Raw genomic sequence first — 26,812 nt, 5'->3', positions numbered from 1 at the left:
GTCAGCTGTTCAGCAGCATGCAGGAAGAGCAAGGACAAAACAAGGTGGGCATCGCACTTAGACGTTCACAGGCAGGGACACACCCAACTGCGGTATGTGAATGATCTCCCAGCTACTCAGGAAACATCAATATACCATCTAATTCCCCACAAACTCCCCAGACTTGTCGTCCCCCGGCCTCCAAAATATACTGTCTTGCATTCTTCAAGATTCCCCTGAAAAGTGACTTGATGTAAACCTTTGTACTGTGGGTGGAGCATGGGTCATCTACTAGTCTCCTTTACTTCACTCTGCCTCAAGACAAAACTTCTAGCTGACCCCAGGAGTATTCCAGTTGTTGTTCTTCAGACTCAGTAGGTCTTCTCCATGTTGTCCGAGGTTTTCCTCTTTTGCATTTTTCCTTGCATGTTCCATTTGAGAGATTGACAGACTATGCTGGATGATGGTTTTCTGAGTGTGTGGCCTCACCATCTCCACTTTCTTCTCTTGATTTGAATGTCAAGTGTTTATTGTCCTGCTCTGTTCCAAAGCTCCTCATTTGCGACCAAGTGTTGCTATTTGATGCAAAGGATGTATCACAGGAATCTGTTTAGCTTGTGATTTGAAGCCTTTTTAGTACATCAGGTCTCAAATCCATACAAAACTGTATTCTTCACATTTAAACTCATTAGAAGCTTGTCATTTCACAGGAAAGTGGACATGCACCAGCCATTGTAATCTGAGCTTAGATTCCTCTAAAAGCTTCAGTCAAAACACACAGATTTATTACCTGCAGAAATACAGATTTCAAGTGATTATAAGTAGCAGGCATCAAAGAGATCAAAGTTGGTTGCCGAAGCAACAAACATCAAAATGCAGCCTAAATTCTAAATTGGACAGACTAATCAAGATGTGAATCAAGTGATGCCTGACCTTAACAGGTTAGCAGTTTACAGTTCCTCAAGGCACAGACTGGATGCTTTTCCAGCCTGGGACCAAATTTCCCCAGTTCAAAGTCTTTGCGAGGGAAAGAAAAGGAGGCTGGCACAAAACCAGTGAAGCTGTCTCCCTTTCTCTTTTTATGCCTTCTTCCAACTACTGGAAAGGCCCTTGCCATGACCTGGGATTCAGGCAGTCCTCATGGATGAAGTAGTTTCCACTGTGTTCATGTCTTGTCTCTGCAGAAGTGGATGCTTTCCTTGATGGGCTGGGTTGTGTACATTACCAATGCCACAACATCTTTCACTAGCACAGACTTCATAATTTAACATACGAAGATGGTACATACAATCCAAGCACATGTTAAGGATCAACAAATCAAGAATTTTCAAATGATACCTCATAAGGCATATGTTCATATATAAAAAGATATCCTAATGATGAGACAGTGCTGAAGGTGGGTTCCCAGGGAGGTACTGTAACCCAGACACCTGGGTGTGGTGCATTGTCCCATCTGGTAGCCTTACAGAGAGAATAATGAGTTTGCTCTATAGCATTAGCTAGTAGCCAGCTAGGAAGGTAGCCACTAAGATTCAGAAGGCCCAGATTTGATTCCATCTGTTGATGATCAGGATCCATCAGCATTACAATGCTTTGAGTCTGAGTGTCACTGTGTGTGTGTGGCTGTGTCTACACTAGCCCAAAACTTCGAAATGGGCATGCAAATGGCCATTTTGAAGTTTTGGGCTAGTGTAGACACAGCCTGTATGTAAGAGATGCAGGGCAGAGGGACACGGCCAGGAACAAATAGGAAAGGGGAGTTGGCAGCAGGAGTTGTGATGTGGGCAAGGGAAATAGGAACATGGTAAGGAAGAGGAGCAGGAGTGAGGGATAGGGGAGAGGCCAGGTGTTGGGGACAGAGATCACAGGGCAGGCAAATCAGAGCAGAAGGGGGAAGAGCTGGGCAGAAGGCTGTGTAACCACTAGAGCCCTGTATATCCTATTATTTCAGTCTGTTAAATAGCTGTGAAACACACCCACAAAGTAACTGTCTCTGTCCACCTCTAGGAGCAGGGCCATGGAGAAGATAACTGCTTTCTACTTTTATTGGTTACTCAGCTCAGGTGGTAGAGGACAATACTGTGAATCTGAAGAAGAGGTGTTTGTCCACAAAAGCTCATGACCTAATATATTTGTTAGTCTCCTGAGGTGCCACAGGACTGTTTGCTATTTATGAAGTTACAGACTAACATAATTACCCCACTAAGGACTGTGAATCTAAAATCTCAACTCTACTGGTGAACTTCGTGCGGGGGTGTTATGGCTTCAGGGTTAACATGGCATTTCTGGTATTTTTCCTTCTCCCAATTTTTAAGGTTTTTAAGTTAGTAAATTCCAGATTGTATCCCTCTTACTTGGTAGGATATGGACTTTAGTTACGTGATCTCATACTGCTTGTTTTTTTCTAAGGTGGAAAAAGAGTTTTGAGAGAAAAATGTTTTCCAGCTCTTGGGGTTTCCCAGCTATCATTGACTACACAAATAGTGGGGTTTCATAAATGTTGTTAGGGCCACAATATGGCTTATGCAATCTTCATTAGTGGCTGTGGCGCATGATAATGAAGGACTGTAGCTTGACTCTGAGCCCAGGTAGAGTTTGAAGGGTTGACCGTGAGGAAGAGAGGGGACAGTTGTGTGTGTAAGCTGAATATGTTTGATCTGGAGTTCATGAAACATTAAAAACATGGAACCCTGCCAGGTTATGTTTTACTTAGTTGGTTTTGAGAGTAAACTGACACTTTAAAGTGGGCCTGTGAAAGATCAGACATGGAGTTTTCAGGTTGTTAGACTGCCAAAGGACATGAAAGGAGAACAAAGTCTTGTGTGGTGATTGAAGCTGAAGCTGGGATGCAACCAAATCCAATCTGGCAATATCTTCTTGTGCATTTGAAAAAGTAGAACTGAATCGGTCATAAAGGAATAGGCTAAACAATCAAAGAAACAAGAGTTTGAAAGTGTAAGATCTCAAGGGCAGTGGTGCGTAAGCTCTTCCTACTTGGGGGAGACAGATCAGCTGCAGTTTCTTGATAAAACCATAGTCCCTTGCAATTTGCCTAGGATTGCAGGGGTAATGCAGAACTTTTGTTGGGAGGATAGTGTTGAATGCTTTTTCTCCTTGCCCATGTCACCCTTTGACTTGAGGGAATGGCCTATGAGAGGAAGACGTCCTCCCGCCAATGAATGGCAATGAAAGACTTTTCTGTCAATGGTTTACGTTAGCCCTTTTCCTCTGACAGAATGCCCTGGTGTTTGCACTTACATGCACAGTGGGTATAATAGGACAGGGCTCTGCCTCTGGATTCCTGGTTGTGGGTTTGGTGGGGGAAGTTTTTTACTTTTTTTTTATGCCCTGTGCAGGTTCTAGGGCAGTTGAGGAGGTGGTAAGTGCTAGTCAGCTTCCTGGGCTCATCCAGAGAGATTACTGATGAACCCAGGAAGCTGAAGAGCACCTAAAGCCGCCTCAGCAGCCCTTAGGTTTACCAAAAACTATGAGAAGTCCTGTGGCATCTTATAGACTAACAGATTTTTGGAGCATAAGCTTACATGGGCAAAGATCCACTTTATCGGATGCATGCCTCTGATGAAGTGGGTCTTTGCCCATGTAAGCTTATGCTCCAAAAAATCTGTTAGTGTATAAGGTGCCATAGAACTTCTCATTGTTTTTGTGAGTATCGACTAACACAGCTACCCGTCTGATACTAGTCACCATGCTAGGTTTTCCAACTTCCTGCTTGCAGAAATCCAAACATCGTTGCCCTGCCTCCTGCCCCATATCTCCTCTGAGGCCCCACTGCTGTCCTGCCCCTTCTCCAAGGCTGACCACCCCCACACTCCCTTCCTCCTTCTATTGCTCACTTTCCCCATCCTCCCTCCCTCATTCTCACCTGCCAGCCACACTCATTCTGCTTCTGATTTACTTTGACTTACTCTTAACAAAGCCACTAAGCACACAGGGAAGAGTTGAAGTCCAGCACCTAATCAATTGTACACAAACTAAAGGATGAATAGATATGACTACAACAAGCAATAGTTTGGGTGAGTCATTTGCTGGGCTAGTACAAGATATTACCTCACTCACTTTATACCTTTAATATCCTGGGACTATTGTGGTTATAATAACACTGCAAGGAACTTTCAGGAAGAATAAATTTTAATGAGGTCCCCAGATCCCCAATTAATTCATTCTCTCTCTCTCTCTCTCTCTCTCTCTCTCTCTCAACTAAGCACTTCTAACCATCATTGTATCGAGCTTCCTCTTGAAAATAATTAATACTATAACCTCTAAGTGTTTTTCAAGGTAAATAAAAGTTTAAAGTTCAACCAAAATAACAACAAACACAGAAGGGATGTTGATGTCTGTCCTAGGTGATGTTTGAAGTAACTCTTTTGGAAGCAGATCTCTTTGAGACTGTGGTTTGGGACAGAGGTCAAATGAGGACTTGAATTCTCAATATAATAGGATGGCAATGAAATTTGTATGGGCTGCTTTCAAGAGCTTTTGACACCTTTCTCATCCCCAGCTGGAAATCTTGAAATATCAGCTGAGATATCAAGATTTATTTTTTTTTCTTTTTTGGAATGTTTTTATTTTCCTCCTCCTATCCAGGTAAACTTTGAAAAACAGGGATATTTCTAATCCTAACTATATACCAGCGTGAAAGTGAGACATAGGGTTTGGCCCAGGGAGCTGATGCAAATGGACTGCTGTCTGTGGTATGGTAATAAACTAAGCCTGCCAATTAATTACAGTGAACTCCCATGGTTAACCAAAAATTAAAGGTGATTAATCACAGTATGAATCTTACTGCTGAACAATAGAATACCAATAAAGTTAAATATTTTGAGATGTTTTCTACATTTTTAACGACAACATATCATTCATAGTGTACAATGCCCACTTTATTTTTTATTACAAATATCTGAACTGTAAAAATGATACAAGAAATAGTACTTTGCAATTTTACCTCATGCATATACTGTAATGCTCTCTTTTTATCATAAAAGCACACCTTACAAATGCAGATTGTTACAGAATTGCACTCAAAGTCAAAACAATATAAAACTTTAGAGCTTACAAGTCCATTCAGTCCTACTTCATCAGCCAACTGCTAAGAGAAAAAAGTTTGTTTTTATTTGTAGGATATAGTGTTGCCTGTTGTTTGTTTATTTGTACTGAAAGTAAAAACAGGTGTTCTCATGGTACCTTTATAGCAGGCAATACAAGGTATTTACATGCCAGGTATGCTAAACATTCATATGCCCTTTGTGCTTCAGACAGTTACAGAAGACTTGTTTCCTTGCTGGTAATAGTTGTTTAAAAAAAATGCGTTAAGCAAATTTGTGACTCCTTGGGAGAGAATTGTATGTCTCCTGCTCTGTGTTTTGCCCATGTTCTAGCATATATTTTGTGTTGTAGAAGTTTTGGATGATGACCCAGCATGCGTTGTTTATTTTAAGAACATTTGCACTGCAGATTTAACAAAACTGAAAGAAGGTACCAATGTGAGATTTCTAAAAAGAGCTACTGCACTTTCCCCAAGATTTAAGAATCTGAAGTGCCTGCCAAAACATGAAAGCCAAGGCGTGGCATATGCTTTCCGAAATCTTAAAAGAGCAACATGCTATTGTGGAAGTTACAGAATCTGAACTACCAAAAAAAGAAAATCAACCTTCTGCTGGTGGCAATGATTCAGGTGAAGAAAATGAACACATGTTGATCCAGACTGCTTTGGATCATTCTCGGGCAGAACTCATTAAGCGTGGACACCTGTCTTCTTGCAATGGTGGTTGAAGAGTGAAGAGAAATACAAAGCTTTAGCACATCTTGCAATGCTGGCTACAACAGTGGCATGCAAACATGTGTCTTCACTTTCAAGTGGCATCATAAACAAGAAGTGAGCATTATTTCCTTCCAGTGTAAACAGACTGGTTTGAATGGGCAAGAAGTAAGACAGAGTGGCCTTGTAGGCTGTAAAGTTTTACATGTTTTTTTTTGACTGCTGTTTTTTGCACATAATTCTACATTTGTACTTTCACCTTTCTTGATAGAGATTGCACTTGTAATGGGGGAATTGGAAAATGCTATTTCTTTTGTTTTTTTAGAATGCAAATATTTGTAATAAAAATAAATATAAACTAAGCACTGTAAAATTTGTATTCTATATTATAATTGAAATAAAAATATTTGAAAAGAGCGAAAGTATCCAACATACTTAAATGCTATTCTGTTGTTTAGCAGTGTGATTAATTGAGCAATTAACTGATTCATTTTTTAAATTGATTGACAGCCCTTTAGTAAACCCATGATTGTATATGTCAATACATAATGCCTAGCATCTGCCTATGGTCAGGGCTTTACATTAAAGAAATCTGTGGAATACATCATTTAATAAGATATCTATCTGTCTGCCATTAAATCTGATGGAAGCAGTATTAGGCCAGCATCAAACATGGGTGAAAATCACAGCCAAGACATTTGCGGCAGATATGTAGAGAGGCAAACAACATTAAAAGCTTTGATTTCAAAGTTTGTCACAAAGTCAGCATTCATAAACTGTAAAGAAAAATTCTAACGGCTTGCAATGGTCTGAATATTTAAACAACTACAAAATTATATATGCAAATAATACCTTCATAAATATCAAATAAGGCACATTTAAAATGTTTATCATGTTACTCTCCAGATTATTTAAATGGCTCGCTTTTTTAGATAAAAACTCCATATTTTTTTCCTGAACAAATGAGCTACATTCTTCTGAAGAGAGCATTTCATCCTCTTTGTACAACCACAGAGATATAATGGTGATGGGCATATTAGAGATTCACCTATAGATGAGATTCAACTTCTGACTTCTGCAGAACTAAATCAAAACTCATTGTAATAAGGTGATTTGTCCTAAGTGTACCACTGGATCTAAATCTCAGAACCATCCAATCGTTAGATACAGATTTCTTTAGCAAAGTTGTATGAATAATACATGGCTTTGCTGTCAAATTTCAGTGTACACAAACACTTCATTTTCACCTTCTATTGATTGCAGCCTTAGTGGCTTGTGTAGCATCACAGTCTTCACAACTTCAGATATGCACTTATCTCTGTAAACTAATCATCAATCAAAAAGGTTAATTTGACTCCCTTGACATTTGCATCATCTTCCTTTTTGTTGTCTATGTAACTAGTAAAAACAATTTCCATTCAGAGACTTTAGTTTTCAAAAGGTTAAAAATCTTGGGAAAACTCAAGTTTTCAGTGGAATATATAGGTTCAAGAGAGTATTTATTTAAAGACATGTGAATGAGTTCATAGAAAATTTGAACTATTCAAAGTAATTTATTATTGAGAGAATGTTTAAGCCCCACTGTTTTTTCCCCCCCAGACCATTTCCTCTATTTTTAACTGATTTTTTTTTGCTTCATAAAGTTCAAGCGGAAGTTGGTGCCTTTTGAAAAGTGAAGGAAACTCTTTTGAACCCTACGTTTGCAAAAAAAAAATTAAGTCACAAAATTATGTTTGCATAAATGAGACTCTGGGTGGTGTCCTTTTATCTCATCACCCACAAACCTTGAATTTCCTTAGCATTTTTATTGTCTTCATTCTTTCACTTGTGAATCTTGTCTTTTTCTTTTCAAGCTGTATGCACTAAGGCTGTGGCTAAACTAGCCCCCTTCTTTGAAGGGGGCATGGAAATGACACGGATTGGGGAATATCAATGAGGCGCTGTCATGCATATGCAGCACCTCATTAGCATAATGGCAGACGAGCGAATTTCAAAGCTGCTAACTTTGATCTGCTGACAGGAAGTCTAGACATGGGCGCGTTAAAATGCACGCCCAACTTTGAAATTTCCTTACTCCCAATTTGTTTACTCCCCAGTCCATATAATTTCCATGCCCCCTTCAAAGAAGGGAGCTGGTGTACACGCAGACGAAGTGTAGGTGTACACAGCATAGTTATTTTGAAATAACAGCTGTTTTTCCTAAATAGCTATCCTTGAGTCTACATGACGCAACAGCTATTTTGAAATAGTGATTGTTATTTTGAAATTGGTGACCTTCATTCTGTGAGAAATAACACCTGTCTTACCAGCACCTATTTTGAAATACAGTGTTTTGAAATTGGCACTGTGTGTGCAGACGATCGATTTCAAAATAGCAAAGCGCTATTTTGAAATGCATTTTTGTATGTAGCACAGTTATTTTGAAATAGCTATTCCAGAATAGTGTATTTTGGAATAAGGCAGCTATATCGCCATCCCCTAAGAGGCCTGGGCCGTTGAGTTGGATGGGAAGACAGACTCCAGTAGGCTTTGAATCAGACCCAATGGGCTGAAGTCTGGCAAGTTGTGTACCTGTGTCCTAGGAAATGCATTCTTCATCCTTAGTGGTGCGTTCACTTTGGTGATGCTGCACATGATAGAAGATTGTGGTTTCACTCTTGGTTTTTCAAAAGTGTACTGAGAAGATAAGGTACCTATAGAAGGATGTTGCTGGTCAGGGCAGGGAGATGAGCTGTGGTCACATGTTAATGCTCTCAGCAGCGGGTCTGAAAGAATGACTGGGCTCCTGGGCAAGTGTGAGGGCTGGATTCACACTCCTATAAAAGCAGGGTCTCAGGTGGAAGGGTGGGGCCAGTGCAGCCAGTCCTCAGCTCTGCCTATCAGGTTCTTTCCCATCCCAAGCCAGGCCTTAGTGCTGCCTGGAACATGCCACCCATGGCTCCAGCACCCATTTAGAGGGCCTGGCGCGCCTACCACTGCCACAGTAGTGGCAGTGGCAGCAAGGAGGCCTGGTTCTTTTGAATCCCTGGGCCTTAAGGCATTTGATTACTTTGCCCCGCCCCAATAGCAGGCCTGGCTCCCAGTTGAGATGATGGCACAATTCCCCTGTTCTCAATCAGAGCTGCTGTGTGCTGCAGTTGGCCTCAACCATGAGGGCCGAGCACTTACGAAAGTCATCTATTGAACATGTAGTGAGACTCTGATATGGGCTGGTCCCCCAAGATCACTGACTAGGCGTGAATGTTGGGTTGGCAGCATACATGGCAGCTGCTGCTTTTGGTGTAAAGAGAGGGAAATGCCCATGTTCCAGAGACCTGCTACCATGTGGCCCCAAAGCTGCATCATGCTGCATTGTATTTCGTGGGACACTAATGCTCCTTCTGTCTAGTCATAGTACAGCGGTTGCTGTTTTAAAAACTCAGCAATTACCCACAGCTGACAGAGGAACCTGAAATATCACCCAGCTCAATTTGCCTATACATATACTCTAACAGAACTGCTGTGTCACAGGTCCTATTGCACGTTAGAGGAAATGTGGACGTGAATCCTGACCACTGTGTAATCTGTATGAGTCTCTTCCTTGGAATGTTGAATCTACCAGATAGTTCATTTCATACTGATGTTTTGGTGAAGGGCAAAAGGACATTGAAAACTTCGTGAATACAGCCCTTGTTGCTTTCAGACCTTAAAGGACTAAATGTCTCAATTGGTGTTGCAAATATCTAGATTTCAATGGGGGGGAAAATGAATTACACTGATGATGGATGTTGTTAATCACAATTCTATGATTCCCCAGGCCTCGCTGCAGCTACAGCGGTAACAGAAAGACGCTGAGTAACATCTAGCAAAGCTCAGACACTGTATGAGCATAACACTAGAGTGGAGCTGTATCTGTATGAGATGCCAACAGTAAAGAAAAAGACAGCTTCTGTAGTATTTCAGTATTGGTAATTCTGCAGCAAGCCAATTTCTGGTTAAATGGCAGTACATATGGCCTGGGTATGATAAAAGCCTGTGTTTTGCCTGTAAAAATGCTTGTTGCCTGAATGCTGTTTATATGTTATGGCATGACTAATATCTAGACACAATAATGTATGCTGAAGTGTACATGTTATATTGGGAAACTGCCAGGCTTTCTATTCCCCTCCCCCCAGCCTCAAAAAAAAAAAAAAAAAAAAAAAAGAAAAAGCCCAATGCACGCAGCACACAAATCACAGCTGCTTGTTTTTAGACTACTCTTCCAAGGAACACTGTTATTCTTAGCAATGACACCAGCATGAACTGGCACTTAAATATGTTCTGTTCAGCCCTAGGCCCTTGATCCACAAATGAACTTCAGTTACTAGACTTATTCCTAGTACAGAACTGTCTCTGTCCCTCCTGTGGCTATATCAGCATTTTCCCTACTACTTGATTTGCTTAGCATGTCAGAAGATTCTTTGGCAATCGACGCCTGGGCTGTTCCACTGATCGGCTGTATGCTGAGCCATAGAGACAGTGTGTCCCCATACGTTGCCTGCTTGGAGTCCCCTCCCCCCAATGGGCCCGCCAATGGCAGGGGCAAGAGGGGTAATAGCACAGGGGCCTAGTGTTTCAAAATGTCCCAGAGCTCCTGGAGCCCAAAGCATTGCGGTGGAAGCCCTGCTCCACATGGCTGTGAGGGCTGCATGGGGGGCAGAGTGCCATGCTCCACATGGCTGTGAGGGCTGCATGGGGGGCAGAGTGCCATGCTCCACATGGCTGTGAGGGCTGCATGGGGGGCAGAGTGCCATGCTCCAGGTGGCTGTGAGGGCTGCATGGGGGGCAGAGTGCCATGCTCCAGGTGGCTGTGAGGGCTGCATGGGGGGCAGAGTGCCATGCTCCACGTGGCTGTGAGGGCTGCATGGGGGGCAGAGTGCCATGCTCCACATGGCTGTGAGGGCTGCATGGGGGGCAGAGTGCCATGCTCCACGTGGCTGTGAGGGCTGCATGGGGGGCAGAGTGCCATGCTCCACGTGGCTGTGAGGGCTGCATGGGGGGCAGAGTGCCATGCTCCAGGTGGCTGTGAGGGCTGCATGGGGGGCAGAGTGCCATGCTCCAGGTGGCTGTGAGGGCTGCATGGGGGGCAGAGTGCCATGCTCCAGGTGGCTGTGAGGGCTGCATGGGGGGCAGAGTGCCATGCTCCAGGTGGCTGTGAGGGCTGACTGCCATCAGCCTTGCACCTTCTGCTGAGGCTCTGCTGCTTCTGGGGGCACACAGCAGAGGCCACCAGCACCTTGCCCCAGGACTGTGGCGGCTGTCAGCCCCACTGCCCCACCCCAGCCATTGCTGTCCTGGGACCTATGATAGCATGTCTGCTTCTAAGGACCGGGCTACACTAGAGAGCTTACAGTGGTGCAGTTGCACTGCTGTAAGATCTCTAATGTAGCTGCTTTATGCCAACGGGAGAGAGCTCTTCTGTCAGCGTAGCCTCTCCAGCTCCTGTGAGTGGCACTAGCTGTGTTAGCAGGAGGAGCTCTCTCACAGACATAGTGCCGTCCACACTGACACAAAGGTGGGTGTAACTTACGTTGCTCTGTGTGTGTGTGTGTGTGTGTGTGTGTGTGTGTGTGAGTGTGAGAGAGAGAGATTTATTTATAAAATATGCTGACCTAAGCTGTAGTGTAGATGTAGCTTTAACGTGAGCTGTCTGTTTGGATCTACAAGTTCAGTGGTGTCTAAAAGAAATTTAATGGATCCTCTTCTAAACAGAAAAACTGCACAGTTAACACTTTAATTGGCATTAATGATCACCTTCATTCAAATGCAGGACTGGGTTGGTTTAGATTGAAGTCAAAACCAGGTAATTAACAAAATGAGTGAGTTTCAGTATCAAGGACAGAGTTAGAAATGGTTACAAGCAAATAAAAGTGAAAGTTCTGTCCAGAGGCAAATAATTTAAACCAAGGCTGTAGTTTGATTTAAGTAATGTTCTAATCACACTATCTTCCAGCAACATGACTGACTGCTCCTCTGGTCAGGACCTTCCACAAAGTCAAAGGTGATCAGTTTGGTTGTCAAGTAAAAAATAACTTGGGGATCTATGTCCCTCTCTTTTATAATTAAGTGAACCTTTCAAAGAGATCATTCTGAAGAATACCTCCCAAAGTAAAGCCCATTCAAGACACGATGGAGACATGAAGTCTGCTGGTGAAAACAGTTCTATGCTGGTTTCTTCTCCTGATTGTGTTTTCTAACATTCAAATGAATGCCCACCTCACATGTGGCTGCTAATTGACTCTGATTCCTGACTGGAAGCATAAACTGATCCCTGGTCTCAGACAAGCCTGTTTTATCCACTCCTCAGACTTTTATGGTAAACATCTTCCTCTGGCTTTTCCTTAATATTTACATGGTCCATTAGGCCTTTACCAAATATATACCAGGCAAGAATATTAATGCTCAAAATGTTGTTAGCTTTTCCAGTGATACCATGTGTGACATGCGTTCAATACAGTATATGACATCCATGTATTGAGGTATATGAACTGGTCAAGGCAGCTGAAATTCACTATCCAGTTCCACCAGTAAGACTCTTGCATTGAGGTGCTGTTAGGGTCATAGCAGGGTTTGGTGGTGGTTGTAGGATGGAGGATTTTTTTTGTCTTTCAGGTTTTTTTTCCCACTGAGTCCCAAGTGTGAAAAAAGATTCCTAAAGTTGTAGCCACTTTAAAAATGGGTGTAATAAAAGAGATGTGGTGAAAAGAAATCTACAAATGCAGATTTGATAAAAATGGCATAATTTAATGCTTTTCTTAAAGATTGAAAAGATTCCTTAGATTTCTGATGAATGAAAACACAGCAAACGTTATTAGCCCTTCTATTGATCTGGCTAGTTCAATTTAATAGACAGTAGCATGACTTGCTTTCATAACTTGTTTTCTACTCATCTGACATCTTACATGAATTAATGACAAAGCACCATGTAATACAAACTGAAAAATGAAGTTTCATTTGTGTTAGAGGACTCAGCTGAAATTCAGAAAAGAACATTCTTTTCTCTTGAATTTTTTGACCTAACCTCCTTTACTACACCAATTACCCTTCTGAAATTTCTTCAAGTAATAATTTTGCAGGTTGTCTAGTGTGACCTATTAATTCAGTGGAATGCCACTTTCTCAGCACCCATTATTTATTTTTCAGCAGTAAAAGGCTGGAAAGTATGTTAAGCTTGGGGGATTGTCAGAGTACACACAGAACAACAACATAAGTTTTTTAAATAAACAAATCCACTACATTTTAAACTGCTTACAAACATCAATCTGACTACTGAATGGCACAGGCACCTTTAAGTATGTGACAAGAGAGGAAATTGGAATATATAGGGCCAGCCCTTCATCTGAACATATGTAGTCACATTGATTTTAGTGGAGCTGTATTAATGTATAACAATAGATGATCTGACTGTAAATTCTTTCTTAAGCTTATATGGTTTCTGCCACTAATTTCCATGTATTTATTTAAATTAATGGATCTTTGTGAGTGCACCTGGAGACAAGAATGGAGGTCTAGCTGCATGAAGGACTCACAAGTCATACGTGAATGCCTGTAGTAGAGAGAGAGCCATGCTGAGATGAGACAGTAGAGCTCATTGGGCACTGCGTTAATTATTCGTGAGTTCATATTTGGCTTTTAAAACAAACTTGCTTTTGGAGGTGCCTGCTCCTTTTCCCATTTTCTTCCCACTCTCATTTGAACAATCCCAGACTGAGTTGCACAAGTGTCAATGAAATATAAGTTTTAAGCTAAAGCTCAAGAAGTCCCATTAGTAGTAGTGCTATTCTAGAGGGTAATCAGGCAGTGCTTATTAACATAGAAGGGAGACAGGATTCCCTCAAATAGTCATACCACAGCACAGATGTAGCAGTGATTTCAGTGATAAAGGAAGGATCTGATCCCTGTCTTCTCAGGCAAGTCCTTGGTGTGAATGTGATGAAAAAATAATTCAATTCAGACTCTGTAGCCAGCCTACACATTTTACCCAAGCCTAATATTTTCAGGAGTGATACTTGTATTCACTCTCTCCCTAAGCTGCCATCCACTTTTCCCCTGCAGTCACACTTTATTTTGCTGTTTACTTTGCAATTTTCTGAAGTCTTGTCATGGCTTTAAGTTGTTCACTTTAAAGAAAAAAAGTTATTTTTGGAAAAATGATCTTTTTCCCGATCGATGGTTGCTTGTGGTTTGCATAAATATTCAGACATGGTATTTAAAATTGGAACTGTGTTGTCTAGCTGTTGACTGCTCATGTAAATTTTTCTGTTTCTCTCATTCCCTAAATATTATTTCATTATTATTTACTTGTACAGCAGTAGTGCCAATCTGGGTTTGCAGCTCTATTGTGCTAGGCACCTGTGTTCCCTCTACATTTTCCCACACTTCCTACATTTTATGTGCACCAAGGCATGTGTGGAGGTGTATCAACACTAGAAATACATGCTGCCAACTGTGGGTTGTTATGAGTGCTCTGCTAATCAGCTGGGCATCTGAATCTCTCCTGGGTGGCTGCCCAAGTGCTCAGCTTACAGGGAACACCAGTGGGCACTATACAAAAATAACAAAAAGCCTGTTCCAATCCCAAAGAGCTTGTAATCGAGGTCCCCTTTGTTCCCCTCTCCCATCAGCAGGCCTACACCTGTCCTACCAACAGCGTATGACTAGGGAGACCATATCTCTCTGCCTTTAAATGTAGGGGAGAGAGGGGTGGCTCCTTCTGGGTCCACCAAGTCCCAGGGAGCTGGGAAGAAGGTGGCAGCTGCTGGTCCTCCCTGAGCCCTGGGGAAGTGGCAGCCACCGGCACTCTTTGGGAGCCCCATGGAAGTGGCAAGGATGTGGCAGCTGTCCACGCTTCTCCCTCCCACCCCCGCTTCCTTGAGGCTTGGGGAAGTGACCTACATGCTGTCTGGTCAGCAACTGCTGATGGAAGAGGTCAGTATGGGAGGGCCCAAATAGGAAGCAATTAGTCCCTTTTAAAAAATAAGCAGGGACGCCTTTTTGGCATCCCAAATATGGACCGTCCTGCAAAATGTGGGACGGATGGTCACCTTCCATATGTGTTGGAACCTAAGCTGAATTCCTCATCTGAATCATTGCTATCAGTAGAAAGTTGATTTTCTTTTTTTGTTTGTCTGATGGCAGTGGGCCAGGCTGTCCAACTTGATTTCACAATATTTTATAGTTAGAATTGGTTCATTGTCCCTGGGATCATTATCATTGATTGGACAGCTGACCTTTATTAAATAAATTAGTTTTATACCCAGAAGATAAGCCTAACATTTAGCATAAATGGGAATCATAATCATACTCACGTAAGAAGGTCACTGCAAGAATGACATATACTTTTTACGTTCTCATAAGCGAAGGTAGATGTTTAGAGAGAGAGAATAATTTTGGCAAGCTAAAATGCAGGTTATATATCCCATATGTCACTTTTCTAGATTATAACTGGTGCTTTTCAGGCATACAAAGAGTTAATAATTACTTGCCAGGGAATAATTGTTGCTAGATGTTTTGTTGAGAGGAAATTTAAGGAAAAGCCCTATTTTGTTGACCTGGGTTAGAACATTGAATCAAATCCTGCTGCCGTATTTGCATCTGAACTTTCACTTCTTGGACTATGTAGACTTTGCAAATCAGTTTTCTCACATATCTGTCTAGTTGGCTGGATTAAAAGAAATCTTGCTTTTATGTTGAAGTCAGTGACTGGTTTTGAAGACCCTGGTAGAGCTAAGTACACTGAGCTTTCCCATGCAAGCTAATCATTTACAAATCCCAGTTTACATAAATAAGCCCTTGTTTGCCACCAGACACACAGATGTAATACAACATAATCCAGTGGTCGTATTGGGCCACAAAATACCACTACCGGGATTTACTACTGCATTGTATTGTAGTGAAATAGACAGTCCAAATGTACTCTAATTTTATAACTGGACATTGGTAATTACTTAAAGCCAGCAACTCATTTTTAATCTCCGAGTCTTCCTTTTTGCAAATAGATTATTGAATGGACAGTATGTCATCTGCTAAGTAAATTTCAGATTTAAAAAAAAGGCATTTAGTCATATAACTCAGGATGATAAAAAGCCTATTTAATAGAGAATGCTCTTTTGCTATGGACTTGATCAATAAATTAAATAGATTAATTAAGTTAAACTGTCAGGGCCAAGGACTGTCACAAAGTAAAGTCAGTGGAGTTAGCCATTTATCAGAGGCAGAAACTCAACAAGAAAAGGCAGTCTTCAATGAATAATTCTATAATGAACGTGCATGAGTGGGTACAATAAATATCTAGCAATGAGAAATTGTGCCAGTCATCTGATCTCAAATCATATAAAAGGAGGCAGATAAGTCAGGGCAGAAAAACAGTAGCTTTGCTTATTGAATTCCTTCCTGTGAATGTTGAACTCCTTCAGTTTCCAAGTAAGTGAGGTTGCTCATAGAATAGTTTTAATTATTTCTGGTCTTTAATCTTTACTGCAGAGTCTGTTTTACTGCTTTCTCTAATATACACCCAAAATTACTTGAAATGAAATTTATGCACAGTTCTCAGCTACAGAAAAAGTGGTTTGACAGCTTTTATTGAAAAACAATGGACACAAGAAAACTTACCTCTGCAACTCAGGGTCACAAAGTTTAGACTTCAGTCAGTACACCTAATATAGCTCCCCAGGTTCCTCCTCATGCCAGATCTTCTTTGCTAGGATAAGGTTGCTTTGACTGGGAGAGACCTGGGGCAAAACTCAAGCACTGCAAGTGTCCTAGTAGATTACACTGAGGACTGGACTATTGCTCCACAATGGCGTGGGGAGCAGAATTGTGCTGTTGGAGAGATCAGTGCCATAACTTTTTTTTTTTTTTGGAAAGATTTTTTGTTACTATTGAAAACATGTATGAGCCCTATTGTCCTGTTCAAATTCCAACATGGGGTAATTCATTCCTTTTACCCACCATAAATTCTTCTGTTCCTTCATTTGACTAGCAGTTGAATCTTTTTAATCTGGCACTCCTTGGTTGAGCAACATCTGTAATTCAGCCTGATTTTAGTTAGCTGGATGTCTACTTGTCATGGGTGTGGCCAAGTTTCCTGTAGTCTCATAAAATTTGTTCACAGCCACCAGTCTTGTGTCTCAGTGTTCTGTGCTCTTATTTAGCTGTAATTTATGCCTAAAGGTCTTCTAAGAACCCAGGAAACAGTGAAAGTGTTGGTAATGCTTCAAGACAATATTGACCTCCTGTGTTTCAGCAAATTCTCTGGTTTGGCACCAGTCAGGCCCCAAAGTTGCTGGACCAGAGAGTTTCAACCTTCTTTCATTCCTGTTTCAGAATAACCCACAGCTGATTGCTTGCTGCCGTGAGGTAGTGAGGTACCTATCCTTCCTTCTTGAATTACGGACACCAGACTGGATAGTTTGCATAGCCTTGAGCTGAGTCAGCTTGCCCTAGTCAGTTCTTCTGTCCAGCACAGGCCTGAAAGGTTGCAGTACATTGGCTCAGTGAGTAAAACAGAGTTTCCTTATCTGTGGGCTCTGTTCTTGTGCTGAGAAAGAGATGACAGGAGGGGTTATGAGGCTGTAGGCCATTCTCTTCCCTGCCCCCTCTAAAGGTGGCAGCAGAGAGTCTTCAAGACATGGATGTTGTAGAGGGAGAACTTGGGGCAGAGTTAGTCCAATTCTAAGCCTGTAAAATGCTACCTGTTTTACAATAAAATCATCAGGGAGACAGAAAACCTAGAAAAGAGACTACTGGGGAGGAGGGCAGGTTGTAGGAGTTTTCCTCCCCCAACCCCTTGAACAGACTTGGATCTTCCCTAAGACTTACTTTGGCACACATCACATGTGCCTTAATTCATCTTTGAAATGTCACTTGTAGAGGAGCAGAGGTCCCTTACAGCCCTGTGTTTCTCTGGTTCTATAGTGTGACCATTCATCCTTATGCCTACGTAGTAGTTGGGTTTTTACGACAGTTAGCAACAGAAAGACAGGAAGGACTAGATGGCCTCTGTCCAACAGCAAATGTTTTCCCACAGCACTGTAGAAACATACTCTGAAGTTCTTTGCTTTCCCTTTTAAGACACTTAAATGGTCTTTGATGCTCACAGGAATGCTCTTGTAGTAAATATTGCATGCCTGTGAAGCAGGTCTGGTTGTCTGGTCATAAGGTTGGTTGTGGGGAGATGGTTCATTTGAGAGAGTCGGGTATTTGGTTGTTCCCACAGTCTCTAATAGTGACTGGGCATCCTGATCCTCTCCCAACCTGCTGGGCTCTCATCCTTTGCCTTGAATCTTGGTTCTAGGGGTTTTTCCACAAAACTCAGCAGGATACAAGGGCTACAGAATATTCAGACTATAGCTAATGCTGGCAAACACTTACTTCAGAATACAACCAGCGGAGTGTTCATTTTCCTAGAAGTCAGGAAGGCTTCTAACTTGGTTTCTTTTGGTGTCTGCAGTCTGGGAGGCATCACAAGTGACATGGCTTTTCTTGATCTCTGCCCTGTAGCTATCAGTCCTGATTACCTCCTTCCTCACCTACTGGCATCATCCAGTGATGATTGCTAGTTATCGGCCTCTAACAAAAAGCACTATAAGCATTTACAAGCCAAACTGTACAGTAGAAAAATTTTGGAGGTCTGTATACTTGGAGTTCTGTACTTTGTAACCCTGTCCTTATTCAGGCAATCTCAGGCTGCCCTCAGGGGCAAGAGGAGCTGTGTGCCTGTCTTAGTGGGAGACTGCCAGATTATGAATTGCCTAAAAACTAAATAACAAACAGAGGATTCGGCCTTTTGAAAAGGAGAGGAGTGTAGGCATTCAGATGGGCGCACATTGCTTTTTCTCTGCAATCATGATTTTTGCTCACTGCTTTCCAAAGCAATCCAGAATGTCCAAAATATTATTTTGTTCAATTGTGTTTTATTGTGCATGGGCCAAATCTTGCGGCAGACCTGTGTAAGCAAGACCATATACTTACCATGTGGCAGGTCCAGGAAAGACTTCAACACTTTCTTCTAGTTAGATGTTGCTGAATACAATTCCTGCAAGGATGAGGCAGATAAATGCAAGGTCACAGGGCAATCAACAGTGGAGGGAGGGGAATTGGGAAACTACCACGACTATTTGCTAAATTAGAAAAGCTAAATGTTGCTCTATAGCAGGGGGTCAGCAACCCCAGTATGGGTGTCAGGAGTGGCATGTTAGTCAATTCTCATTGACACTTGAGGTAGCTCAGCCCTGTCCCTCCTTCCCCATGCAGCCAGGAGCTTGCTCAAAGCCATGCCGCCTGTGGATTAACAAAAGACCAGCTTATTCTCCCAACTACCCCTAAATGGTAAAACTCTGCATCTTTATTTATTTATTAATGAAGTGGTTGTAAGTCAGACTCTTAGTGACTTCAAAAAGTATCACTGGCACTCAGACTGCACGTGGAAGTCAAAAGGTCAAATTTTGGCACTCTGCCTTGGAAAGTTTGCTGACCCCCTGGTCCAGCGTAACCTTTTAATATTTGTTTGACTTCCCAGAAAATGTTGCCATGGAAGCACATGCAACCACCAGCCTGAGAGAATGAAATTACATACTCCTACATATGCCCCCAATGCAAATGATGAGAGAGCATGTACACCTGCATAAAAATTAAATAGCACTACTTTTATACCTCCAGCTCTGCTAAAAAGCTCTGACCATATGGCTGTACTCCTACAGCCACCCTAGGGAAAGGCTAAGAATAAAATGAGCTGTAAGCAAGTGTTAAAAGCCAATATAAACGAAGCATCCCTGCAAACAAAACATGCATGTGTGTGAACATGTGTATATACACACACGCACATGCTTTTTGTGTATAATAAAAATAAAATGACCTCCAGTCTTTGACATTACTGACCTGAATTCAACATGTCACAAAGCAAGCCTAAGTTTAAAACAGCAAAGAAACAAACAACACGGGGGCCGGATTTCTGAGAAGAAATGTAGAAAAAACGCTGGAAATAAATTGCCTGGAAAAACCAGGGGGTGTTGGGTTGGTTTTGTGCTTCTTTCTGAGTTTGTCTGTGTCTAATCAGATCTCCATGGTAACCTAAAAGAGGTATTTGTGCATGGGACCGTGAATGTCTTCCATGCACACATCCACATGCAAACTTTCCACTTTCTGGGCCTATATGTTTAGGGGCAGGAGAAGGTGTGTGCATACGGATTGCTTCCTTCCTGGGACAGGTGACAAGGAGGGATCAAAACCAAGTGTAGCCTTGTTTTGTGCACCCCTTTTTCCCTGAAAGTGCTTTCCAGCAGAGTTGAGCTGCCGCAGATGTGAAGATTAGGAACTTGGTGCTGGTACAGTGCAGGAGTAAATGGCCTCTCCCTTGGAGCAAGGAAAGGACGGTGGCTTTCTGAGATACAGATCCTTCCCTCTACTGATCCTGACATGGTGCAGCTACGAGCTGCCTCTTGCTATGTGCTGAGTCCTAGAGACTTTGGGTAAAACCTTCAGAAGTAACTGAGGCAATGTCTATGTTTTGAGCAGGGGTGTGATTCCCAGCTCACCACGCTAGTGCATTAAATTTAAATATAGCCGCAGCAGCACTTAACCACCTGAGTTTATGCACAACAGAGTCCATAGGCATGTTCTCAGGGAGGCAAGCTCCTTCTACTCCTGTGCTGCCATGGCTACAGTCTATTTTCAGTGCAATAGCTTGAAGACCTAGCCTGAGTATTTCTCCTTGAGTTGGAAGTAGGCTCCCAAGTTGTCATAAAATGGTGTGTAATGCCTATTGATTTAGAAGCTGAAGTGCCTACATCTGTTTGGGAAATGGGACTTAGGTTCCTGATTCACCTAGGTACAGTCGGAAAAATGTATCTATCTGCTAAGAAAACCACTCTCCTTTCTTTTTTTAAGTTATCTAAATTGTTATTGGCAGCTATGAATCGTGATGCAGTCAGTGTGCCATATGGAACTCCTATATATAAAACCCTGACATATGGATGTTGAGAACTTCTTAGAAGATTCCACACAGTTGGAAATCACCCACATTTTGTAAATATTCTCTTGGTGAATTATCTGCTAAGCTATTATGTGAGATTCCCTTTCCCCATATCTGAAACCAAAGAAATTGTTGCATTAGAAGTGTCAGTCAGGCACGAATGAGGTGTCCTCTTTGCACATCAATCAAATGTGGAAAACATCTAAAAGATGTATTTAACAGACATTTTCAAGTATATTAAGTCTTTCTGAGTGGCCTTAAGGATTGGTGTGATCTATCAGTAACGGTTCTTGCCCTTTTCCATGGCAGGATTGAGATTCCCTCCCTGTGATCCTTTTTTTCCCTTGTCAGACTCTAACCAGGGTCATTTTTCTCATGCAGCAACAGGTAAGGATAGAATGGCAGCTTCCCTCAGGTTTAAAAAGGAACGGATTAGGACATGTCCTTGTGGTTCGATAACATCTCAGTTGTCTTATAGAAATTGTTTGATTAAAAGAACATGAGAACAAGCCATACTGGGTCAGACCAAAGGTCATCCTTCTAGTCCAGTATTCTGTCTTCTGACAGTGGCCAATGCCAGATGCTTCAGAGGCAGTGAACAGAACAGCGAATCATTGAGTGATCCTTTTCCTGTCCATTTCCAGCCTCTGACAAACAGAACCTAGGAACACCACGCCTAATCATCCTAACTGAGATGTACTTATCTAGGTCTTTTTTGAACCCTGATAAAATCCTGGTCTTCACAACATCCTCTGGCAAGGAGTTCCACAGGTTGACTGTGCACTGTACGAAGAAAAACTTACTTTTGTTCATTTTGACCCTATTTGTCTGGGACCTAAATTTAAATAATGTGTTTTACTCAAATGTTGCAGCCATTAATAACTTACATCATTCCCAAAGGTATGTGACTCTAATTGGTAACTGTTATTGTTATATCCCCAGGGCAAGTGTTTTGCTCTCCTTGGTACTGTTGCAAAAATAGTTTGCAGATTTGTCAAAACCTTTTGAAACAGAGTTGGTTTTGATGTCTCTCCCAACTTGTTGCCTGTTTTTGAAGAAGGTTTCAATGATGTCAAAACCTTTCTTGTTGACAGGTTCAAAACTGAAGTCGCTAATTTTCCTGTTTGACACATCTTGCTTCCCAATTTCAGCTACTAAGACTTGCAAAGAAAATTAGCACACATAAATAACGACCCAAACAAAACAAAGCAATATGCAAATTATCAAAACATGATATTTAGATTGACCTGGACCACAAAAATTTGGATTGACTCAGTGAAAACTTTCCAGATTTTGCCATTTGTCATAGTTGGGAACGGGAAAAGTTTGTGAACTTGTGAAAATATTCACACAGCTGGAAAGAAATTTCTCACATTGCTCTAATTGCTACACTCTACCACATGTCAATGTTCTGATTGAACATTGTTCTATGGCCATGTTCTATGTTTTTAGTCAAGTTACTCTCCTCCACTGGCCTTGCCAATATAGCAGTACTCTCCTTAGTTAGTGTAGCAGGGAATTTCTGGCATACTTATTTCCAGGCTACCAGTCACTGAGTGACAGTCTTTCCTGTGTCAGTTATGGATGGTGATGGGGAATAAAGTGATATTCATTTTGAGTGCCACTATGAAAGAAGAAAAACCAAAGATCGACATGAGCAAAATTTTGACAAGTAAGAAGATTTTTCATATTATTATCCTTTCAAATGTATATTTTGCCCAGCATTGCACTAAAAGGATGTTACTTTTTTAAAGCTGCTTACTACGTAGGTGGCCGTGACCTTTTAAACAGTTAGACTGTTGTACAGTGAATGAATACTTTACCTGCACTATGTGCAAAGGTATACTGAGTGCTAGACTGGGCCAGGATCTGCCATGAATATGCAGATGTTGTAAGAAGAGCAAGCGTCTTCCCCTCCGCTCCATGCTCCTTTTGCAGGGACAGTCATGGTCACCAGCTCTGTGGCTGGGGGTCACAGGGAAGGTTCCAGCTATTTGCATAGGAGGCAACAAGGAATGGGCTATGGCCCTGTCCTTCCTCGGAGCTGGCCCACATAGTAAGGGGAACATTATTCCAAGTGAGTGCAGTGTGCATTGGGGAGCATCAGAAAGAGGCCGATAAATCTCAAGACCAAATTCTTCCCAGAGAAGCCCTGGAAGTGTTGTGTTCCATGTTGCTCCTTACTGAGGAACTGTGGTCAAGTGACCCATTCTGTCTCCAGATGTTTATATCTGTGTCAAACTTTCCACTCAGCATCTGAAACTGTCCCTTCACTCTTCTTGTCAGTTTTGTCCTGGAGAGATGGCAGGGAATTGACATGGATCTAATTTTCACTTTCTGAAATGCCTGGACCAGGATTCCAGGGACCATGGGGGAGTTCTGATCAGTTAGTAGCTCTAGTTATGAAGATATGACTTAAAAAAACATTGAGTTGATTATTAATTAGTGTCCATAATCAGAGAAACAAGAAGTGGCTGAAAGAGCCTTTAGCATAGCTTCTGTATGTCCCATTAATTTACAATCTACCTACCAAGAACATTGGTTCATGGCAGCTTCTTAAAAGCATGCAGACACTGTGCTGCAGTAATGAGGACCCTACTTCCCAGAATGGAATATTTTTCTTGAATTTAAAACAAAGGACCCTGTTAAGAATCATGTCAATTACAGAAATACAGGCCCAAACTCAAGTGTCCCTTCCAAAGCAGGGATCAGGCTCCATGAAATTGTTGCAACTTCACATGTCAGGGACAGAGGCTGGCAAGGTAGCAGGATAGGAACTTCAAAGATTCTTTCCTTCCTTTGAAACTGACAAGCTTTTGAGAGAGAGAGAAAGAGAGAGAGAGAGAGAGATGATTATTCCTTTTCTTCCAGTCCCCCTCACCTTTAGATTCCCACCCCATCTCTGTGTTTCAAACTGTAGCTTGCAGAGGCACTGAGCCCTCATCTGGGGTGAGTGAAGTCTCTGCTCTACAGCCTCCACTGAGAGCCAGCTGGCCTTTAGCTCATGGTAAAGTGCAGGGCTTCAGACCCTAGGGTTGCAGGTTCTATCCTGGGGCCCAGCAGCTCAGGTCTGTCAGCATTACAAAACTTTGAAGATAGATGCTTGTGCTTAGTGCTATTCAGACAGTATTCTAATTGGCCATATCTGGTGAAGGCATAAAGGAAAAGTGGCAAAAATATGGGGTAAAACGGGAAAAACCAGAAGACGTATGAGGAAGATGTTCAAAAAAGTGGATAAAGCTTTTCAGGGCTGTGAACAACGGTGAGGAGGGGGTGGGGGAAACAATGGCCAAGGGAGGGAATAATAAGCTTCTTGTAATTAGATCTAATGACAATACACATCTTTCTGTGTGCTACACAGGTAACAAACCCACAGGAGCAATTGACAGGTTAATAGGCCTCCCCTGATAATACAATGAATGAACCATTTGCTGTATACCATGCATCCATCAGTTGTCATACATGGGTCTGATGCTGCGTAACAGAGGGCAGTGCAATGTAAAAAGAAGGAGCCCAGGGTTCATGGGGGCAAAGTGCTGCAAGTCCAATTCCTCAAGATAATGAAGCACATTTCAAACGTACAATGTACATGTTACAAGTGGGTGTTCTACTGAGCTAAGATTGCAGCCCTGCTGGGAGCACCACTGTCAAAGTACTCCTGCCCAACAGCCAGGGTAACCTCAGAGAGGGAAGTATGTAGCAAAGTGGTGGGTCTACCTGCCAGGTGGGTTTCCAGTAGCTGTTACCAGGTTAGTTGGGAGGGAACCTGTGGCTTTCCAGGTTCTGCTACCCAGTCGCAGTCCTACCATTCCGGGGCTCTCTAGGTTTCACTAGGTTTCCTGCTGTGTAACTGGGAGCCTGAAAGTCAAGAGAAGCCAGGCTCTAAGTTGGACTTTGCTCCTAAATACACAGCCTGGAAGCTATGAAATCCTCTGCTTGCACTTGGGGCCACAGGGCTTCTGGACTCCTTGTGGAGGTGCCAGAAGTTGGGGGAGGCTGATGAAAAAAGTGTCAGTTTCAGTCAAGAGTTACCAAGGTCCTGGCAAGCAGCTGTCATTTTGTAAATACAAACATACAATATTTGTGAAACAATTTCTCCCTCTCCCACTCCCCACCCCCCTGGATTTCTGGTTCACAGATTTTTTTTTTTAAGTGCCTTCATTCCAAATTAGAACTAAGTGATATTTCAAAACATCCTGTTAACTGGTAGTATCAAGTTTTGGCCAGCTCTTAGGAGTAGAGATTACAAATGCAAAGGGATGTTGAGACTTCATTATGGAAGGTTATACCTTTTGGATAACATTTGTTTCACCAAACCATAACAGTATAAGAATTCCAGCTTTGTACAGCACTGGCTCAAGGACTTATTCTTTATTGCAATAGGTACTCTACAAACACATAGTAAGAGAGAATACCTAACCTCAAGTGCATACAGGCTGAACAGGCGAAGCAGGTAAATGGTACACAACCCTGATTTAATTTCCAGGTGCATTCTCTGTGCTGAATGAGACAAGGGTATTGTGCAAAAACAAACAACCCTTCCCAAACCATGTGATCATGTGTCTCAAGACTTCATTGTAATACTGAGGCCCTAGGAGGGTGACTTAAGTTTGCACAGGTGTTAAGCCTATAGGTTTTCATGTCACAGGAAGGAGGCTTTTTTCCCGTCTGTTTCAGGGCATTTGGTTTCCAGAAACATTAGACTTTCTTTTCTGAACAGTTATAGAATATTTTTCAGGTTCTATCTATCTCCTATTAATATAAAGAATTTTCATTTTATGATTAACATTTGGATTCAGGGCAAATTGCAAAATGATTGAAAAAGTAAGTTTATCTGTATTGTGCTGCCTTCCTGTCCCCTTTTTTAGTTTGCAAATGAAGCTAAGGTCTTTCTAAATCATTTGTCTCCTTAGAATTCTTGCCAGTTTTAATTCAGTAAAAAAAGCAGTAGTCGTTTCTCATATTTATCTGTAAATTGCATTGAATCCTGTTACAGGCATATTAGGTGGTAATGATTTATATGCCTTCCAATAATTTATCTGATTATGCAAGCTGTGTTCCATTTTTAAAGACTTATCGAATTATTGCTTTCACGTATGGGACAAAGAAAAATAATTTCCATAGATCCTGCTTTGCCTTTCTGCAGCCTGATTCAGTTTTGTATGCTCTCTGTATTAATATAGGTGTATGTTTGAATCAAGATGACAATTTGTTATACACATTGCATATTGTCTGACTTGAGTGTATAGGGGTTGCATCTTTACTGCATCAGTCTAAATACTGTATGAAAGTTAGTATTTTTGTGATTATTAGATATATTTGGTATTAAGATTCACAAAATACTGTAAATCTTATTTAAGGAAATGTAGCTGTATTGCACAAATGGAATGAATTTGTAGCTGTGTCCCTGGTGATGCAGGGATGTATAAACCTGAAGGGAGAGGGCAAATATATGGTTGAAAAATGTGTTCAATAGGTCAACGTTTTGACTGTTTTTTTCTTTTTTCCCTCCTGTCCACACTGAAGTTTAGGGTAAGACTTGGCAATAAAAGGAACATCTTGAAAACTGATGCAGCTCTGAGAAAATAAAAATCTTGTGGAAAAAACTGGATGATCTTTAAAGGCCTGGTTGAACAAGATACTTAAGCACAAATCTAACCCTATGACTAAAGGCATCCCAGTGATTTCAGTGAGGGCTAATGCTCAGAACTAGGCACATACTTAGTCATCCTGCCAAACTGGGGCCCATCAGATAAGGTCTGAAGAAAAAGGAGCGTGGCCTTGTGTCTTTTTAGTATATTCACTGACTGTTTTACATAGACCAGTCTGTGATATCCCACACTAACTGATTCTTTCCTTCGTGGATTATGTGCTTCCAATCCTCTCTGAATAAACAAAGTCTAGACAGAAATCCTCACCAGTAGGGGAAAATTCAGTCCTAATTACAGAAAAAAGAGGAAGTGGTTCTCTCCCACCAAAGCCTCTGACTGCAAATATGTGGATTAAAACATTTGATGGCAGGTTGCCATTTCACATGTGCAAAATGAACTCAGCGCTCTTTGCTGAAA

The 26,812-nt window shown here is 41.8% G+C and overlaps 1 protein-coding gene across 1 annotated transcript in view; it reads left to right on the top strand.

Moving 5' to 3' along the window:
• The window catches only part of IL1RAPL2 (interleukin 1 receptor accessory protein like 2), a 579,631-nt gene that overhangs the window by 113,773 nt on the left and 439,046 nt on the right, over positions 1–26,812 (top strand). The window lies entirely within an intron of this gene.

Source organism: Carettochelys insculpta, chromosome 13 (genome assembly GCF_033958435.1).
Source record: "Carettochelys insculpta isolate YL-2023 chromosome 13, ASM3395843v1, whole genome shotgun sequence".
NCBI classification, from domain to species: domain Eukaryota; kingdom Metazoa; phylum Chordata; order Testudines; family Carettochelyidae; genus Carettochelys; species Carettochelys insculpta.
Note: the sequence above shows the minus strand (reverse complement) of the source record. Positions and strands in the feature narration are given on the sequence as shown.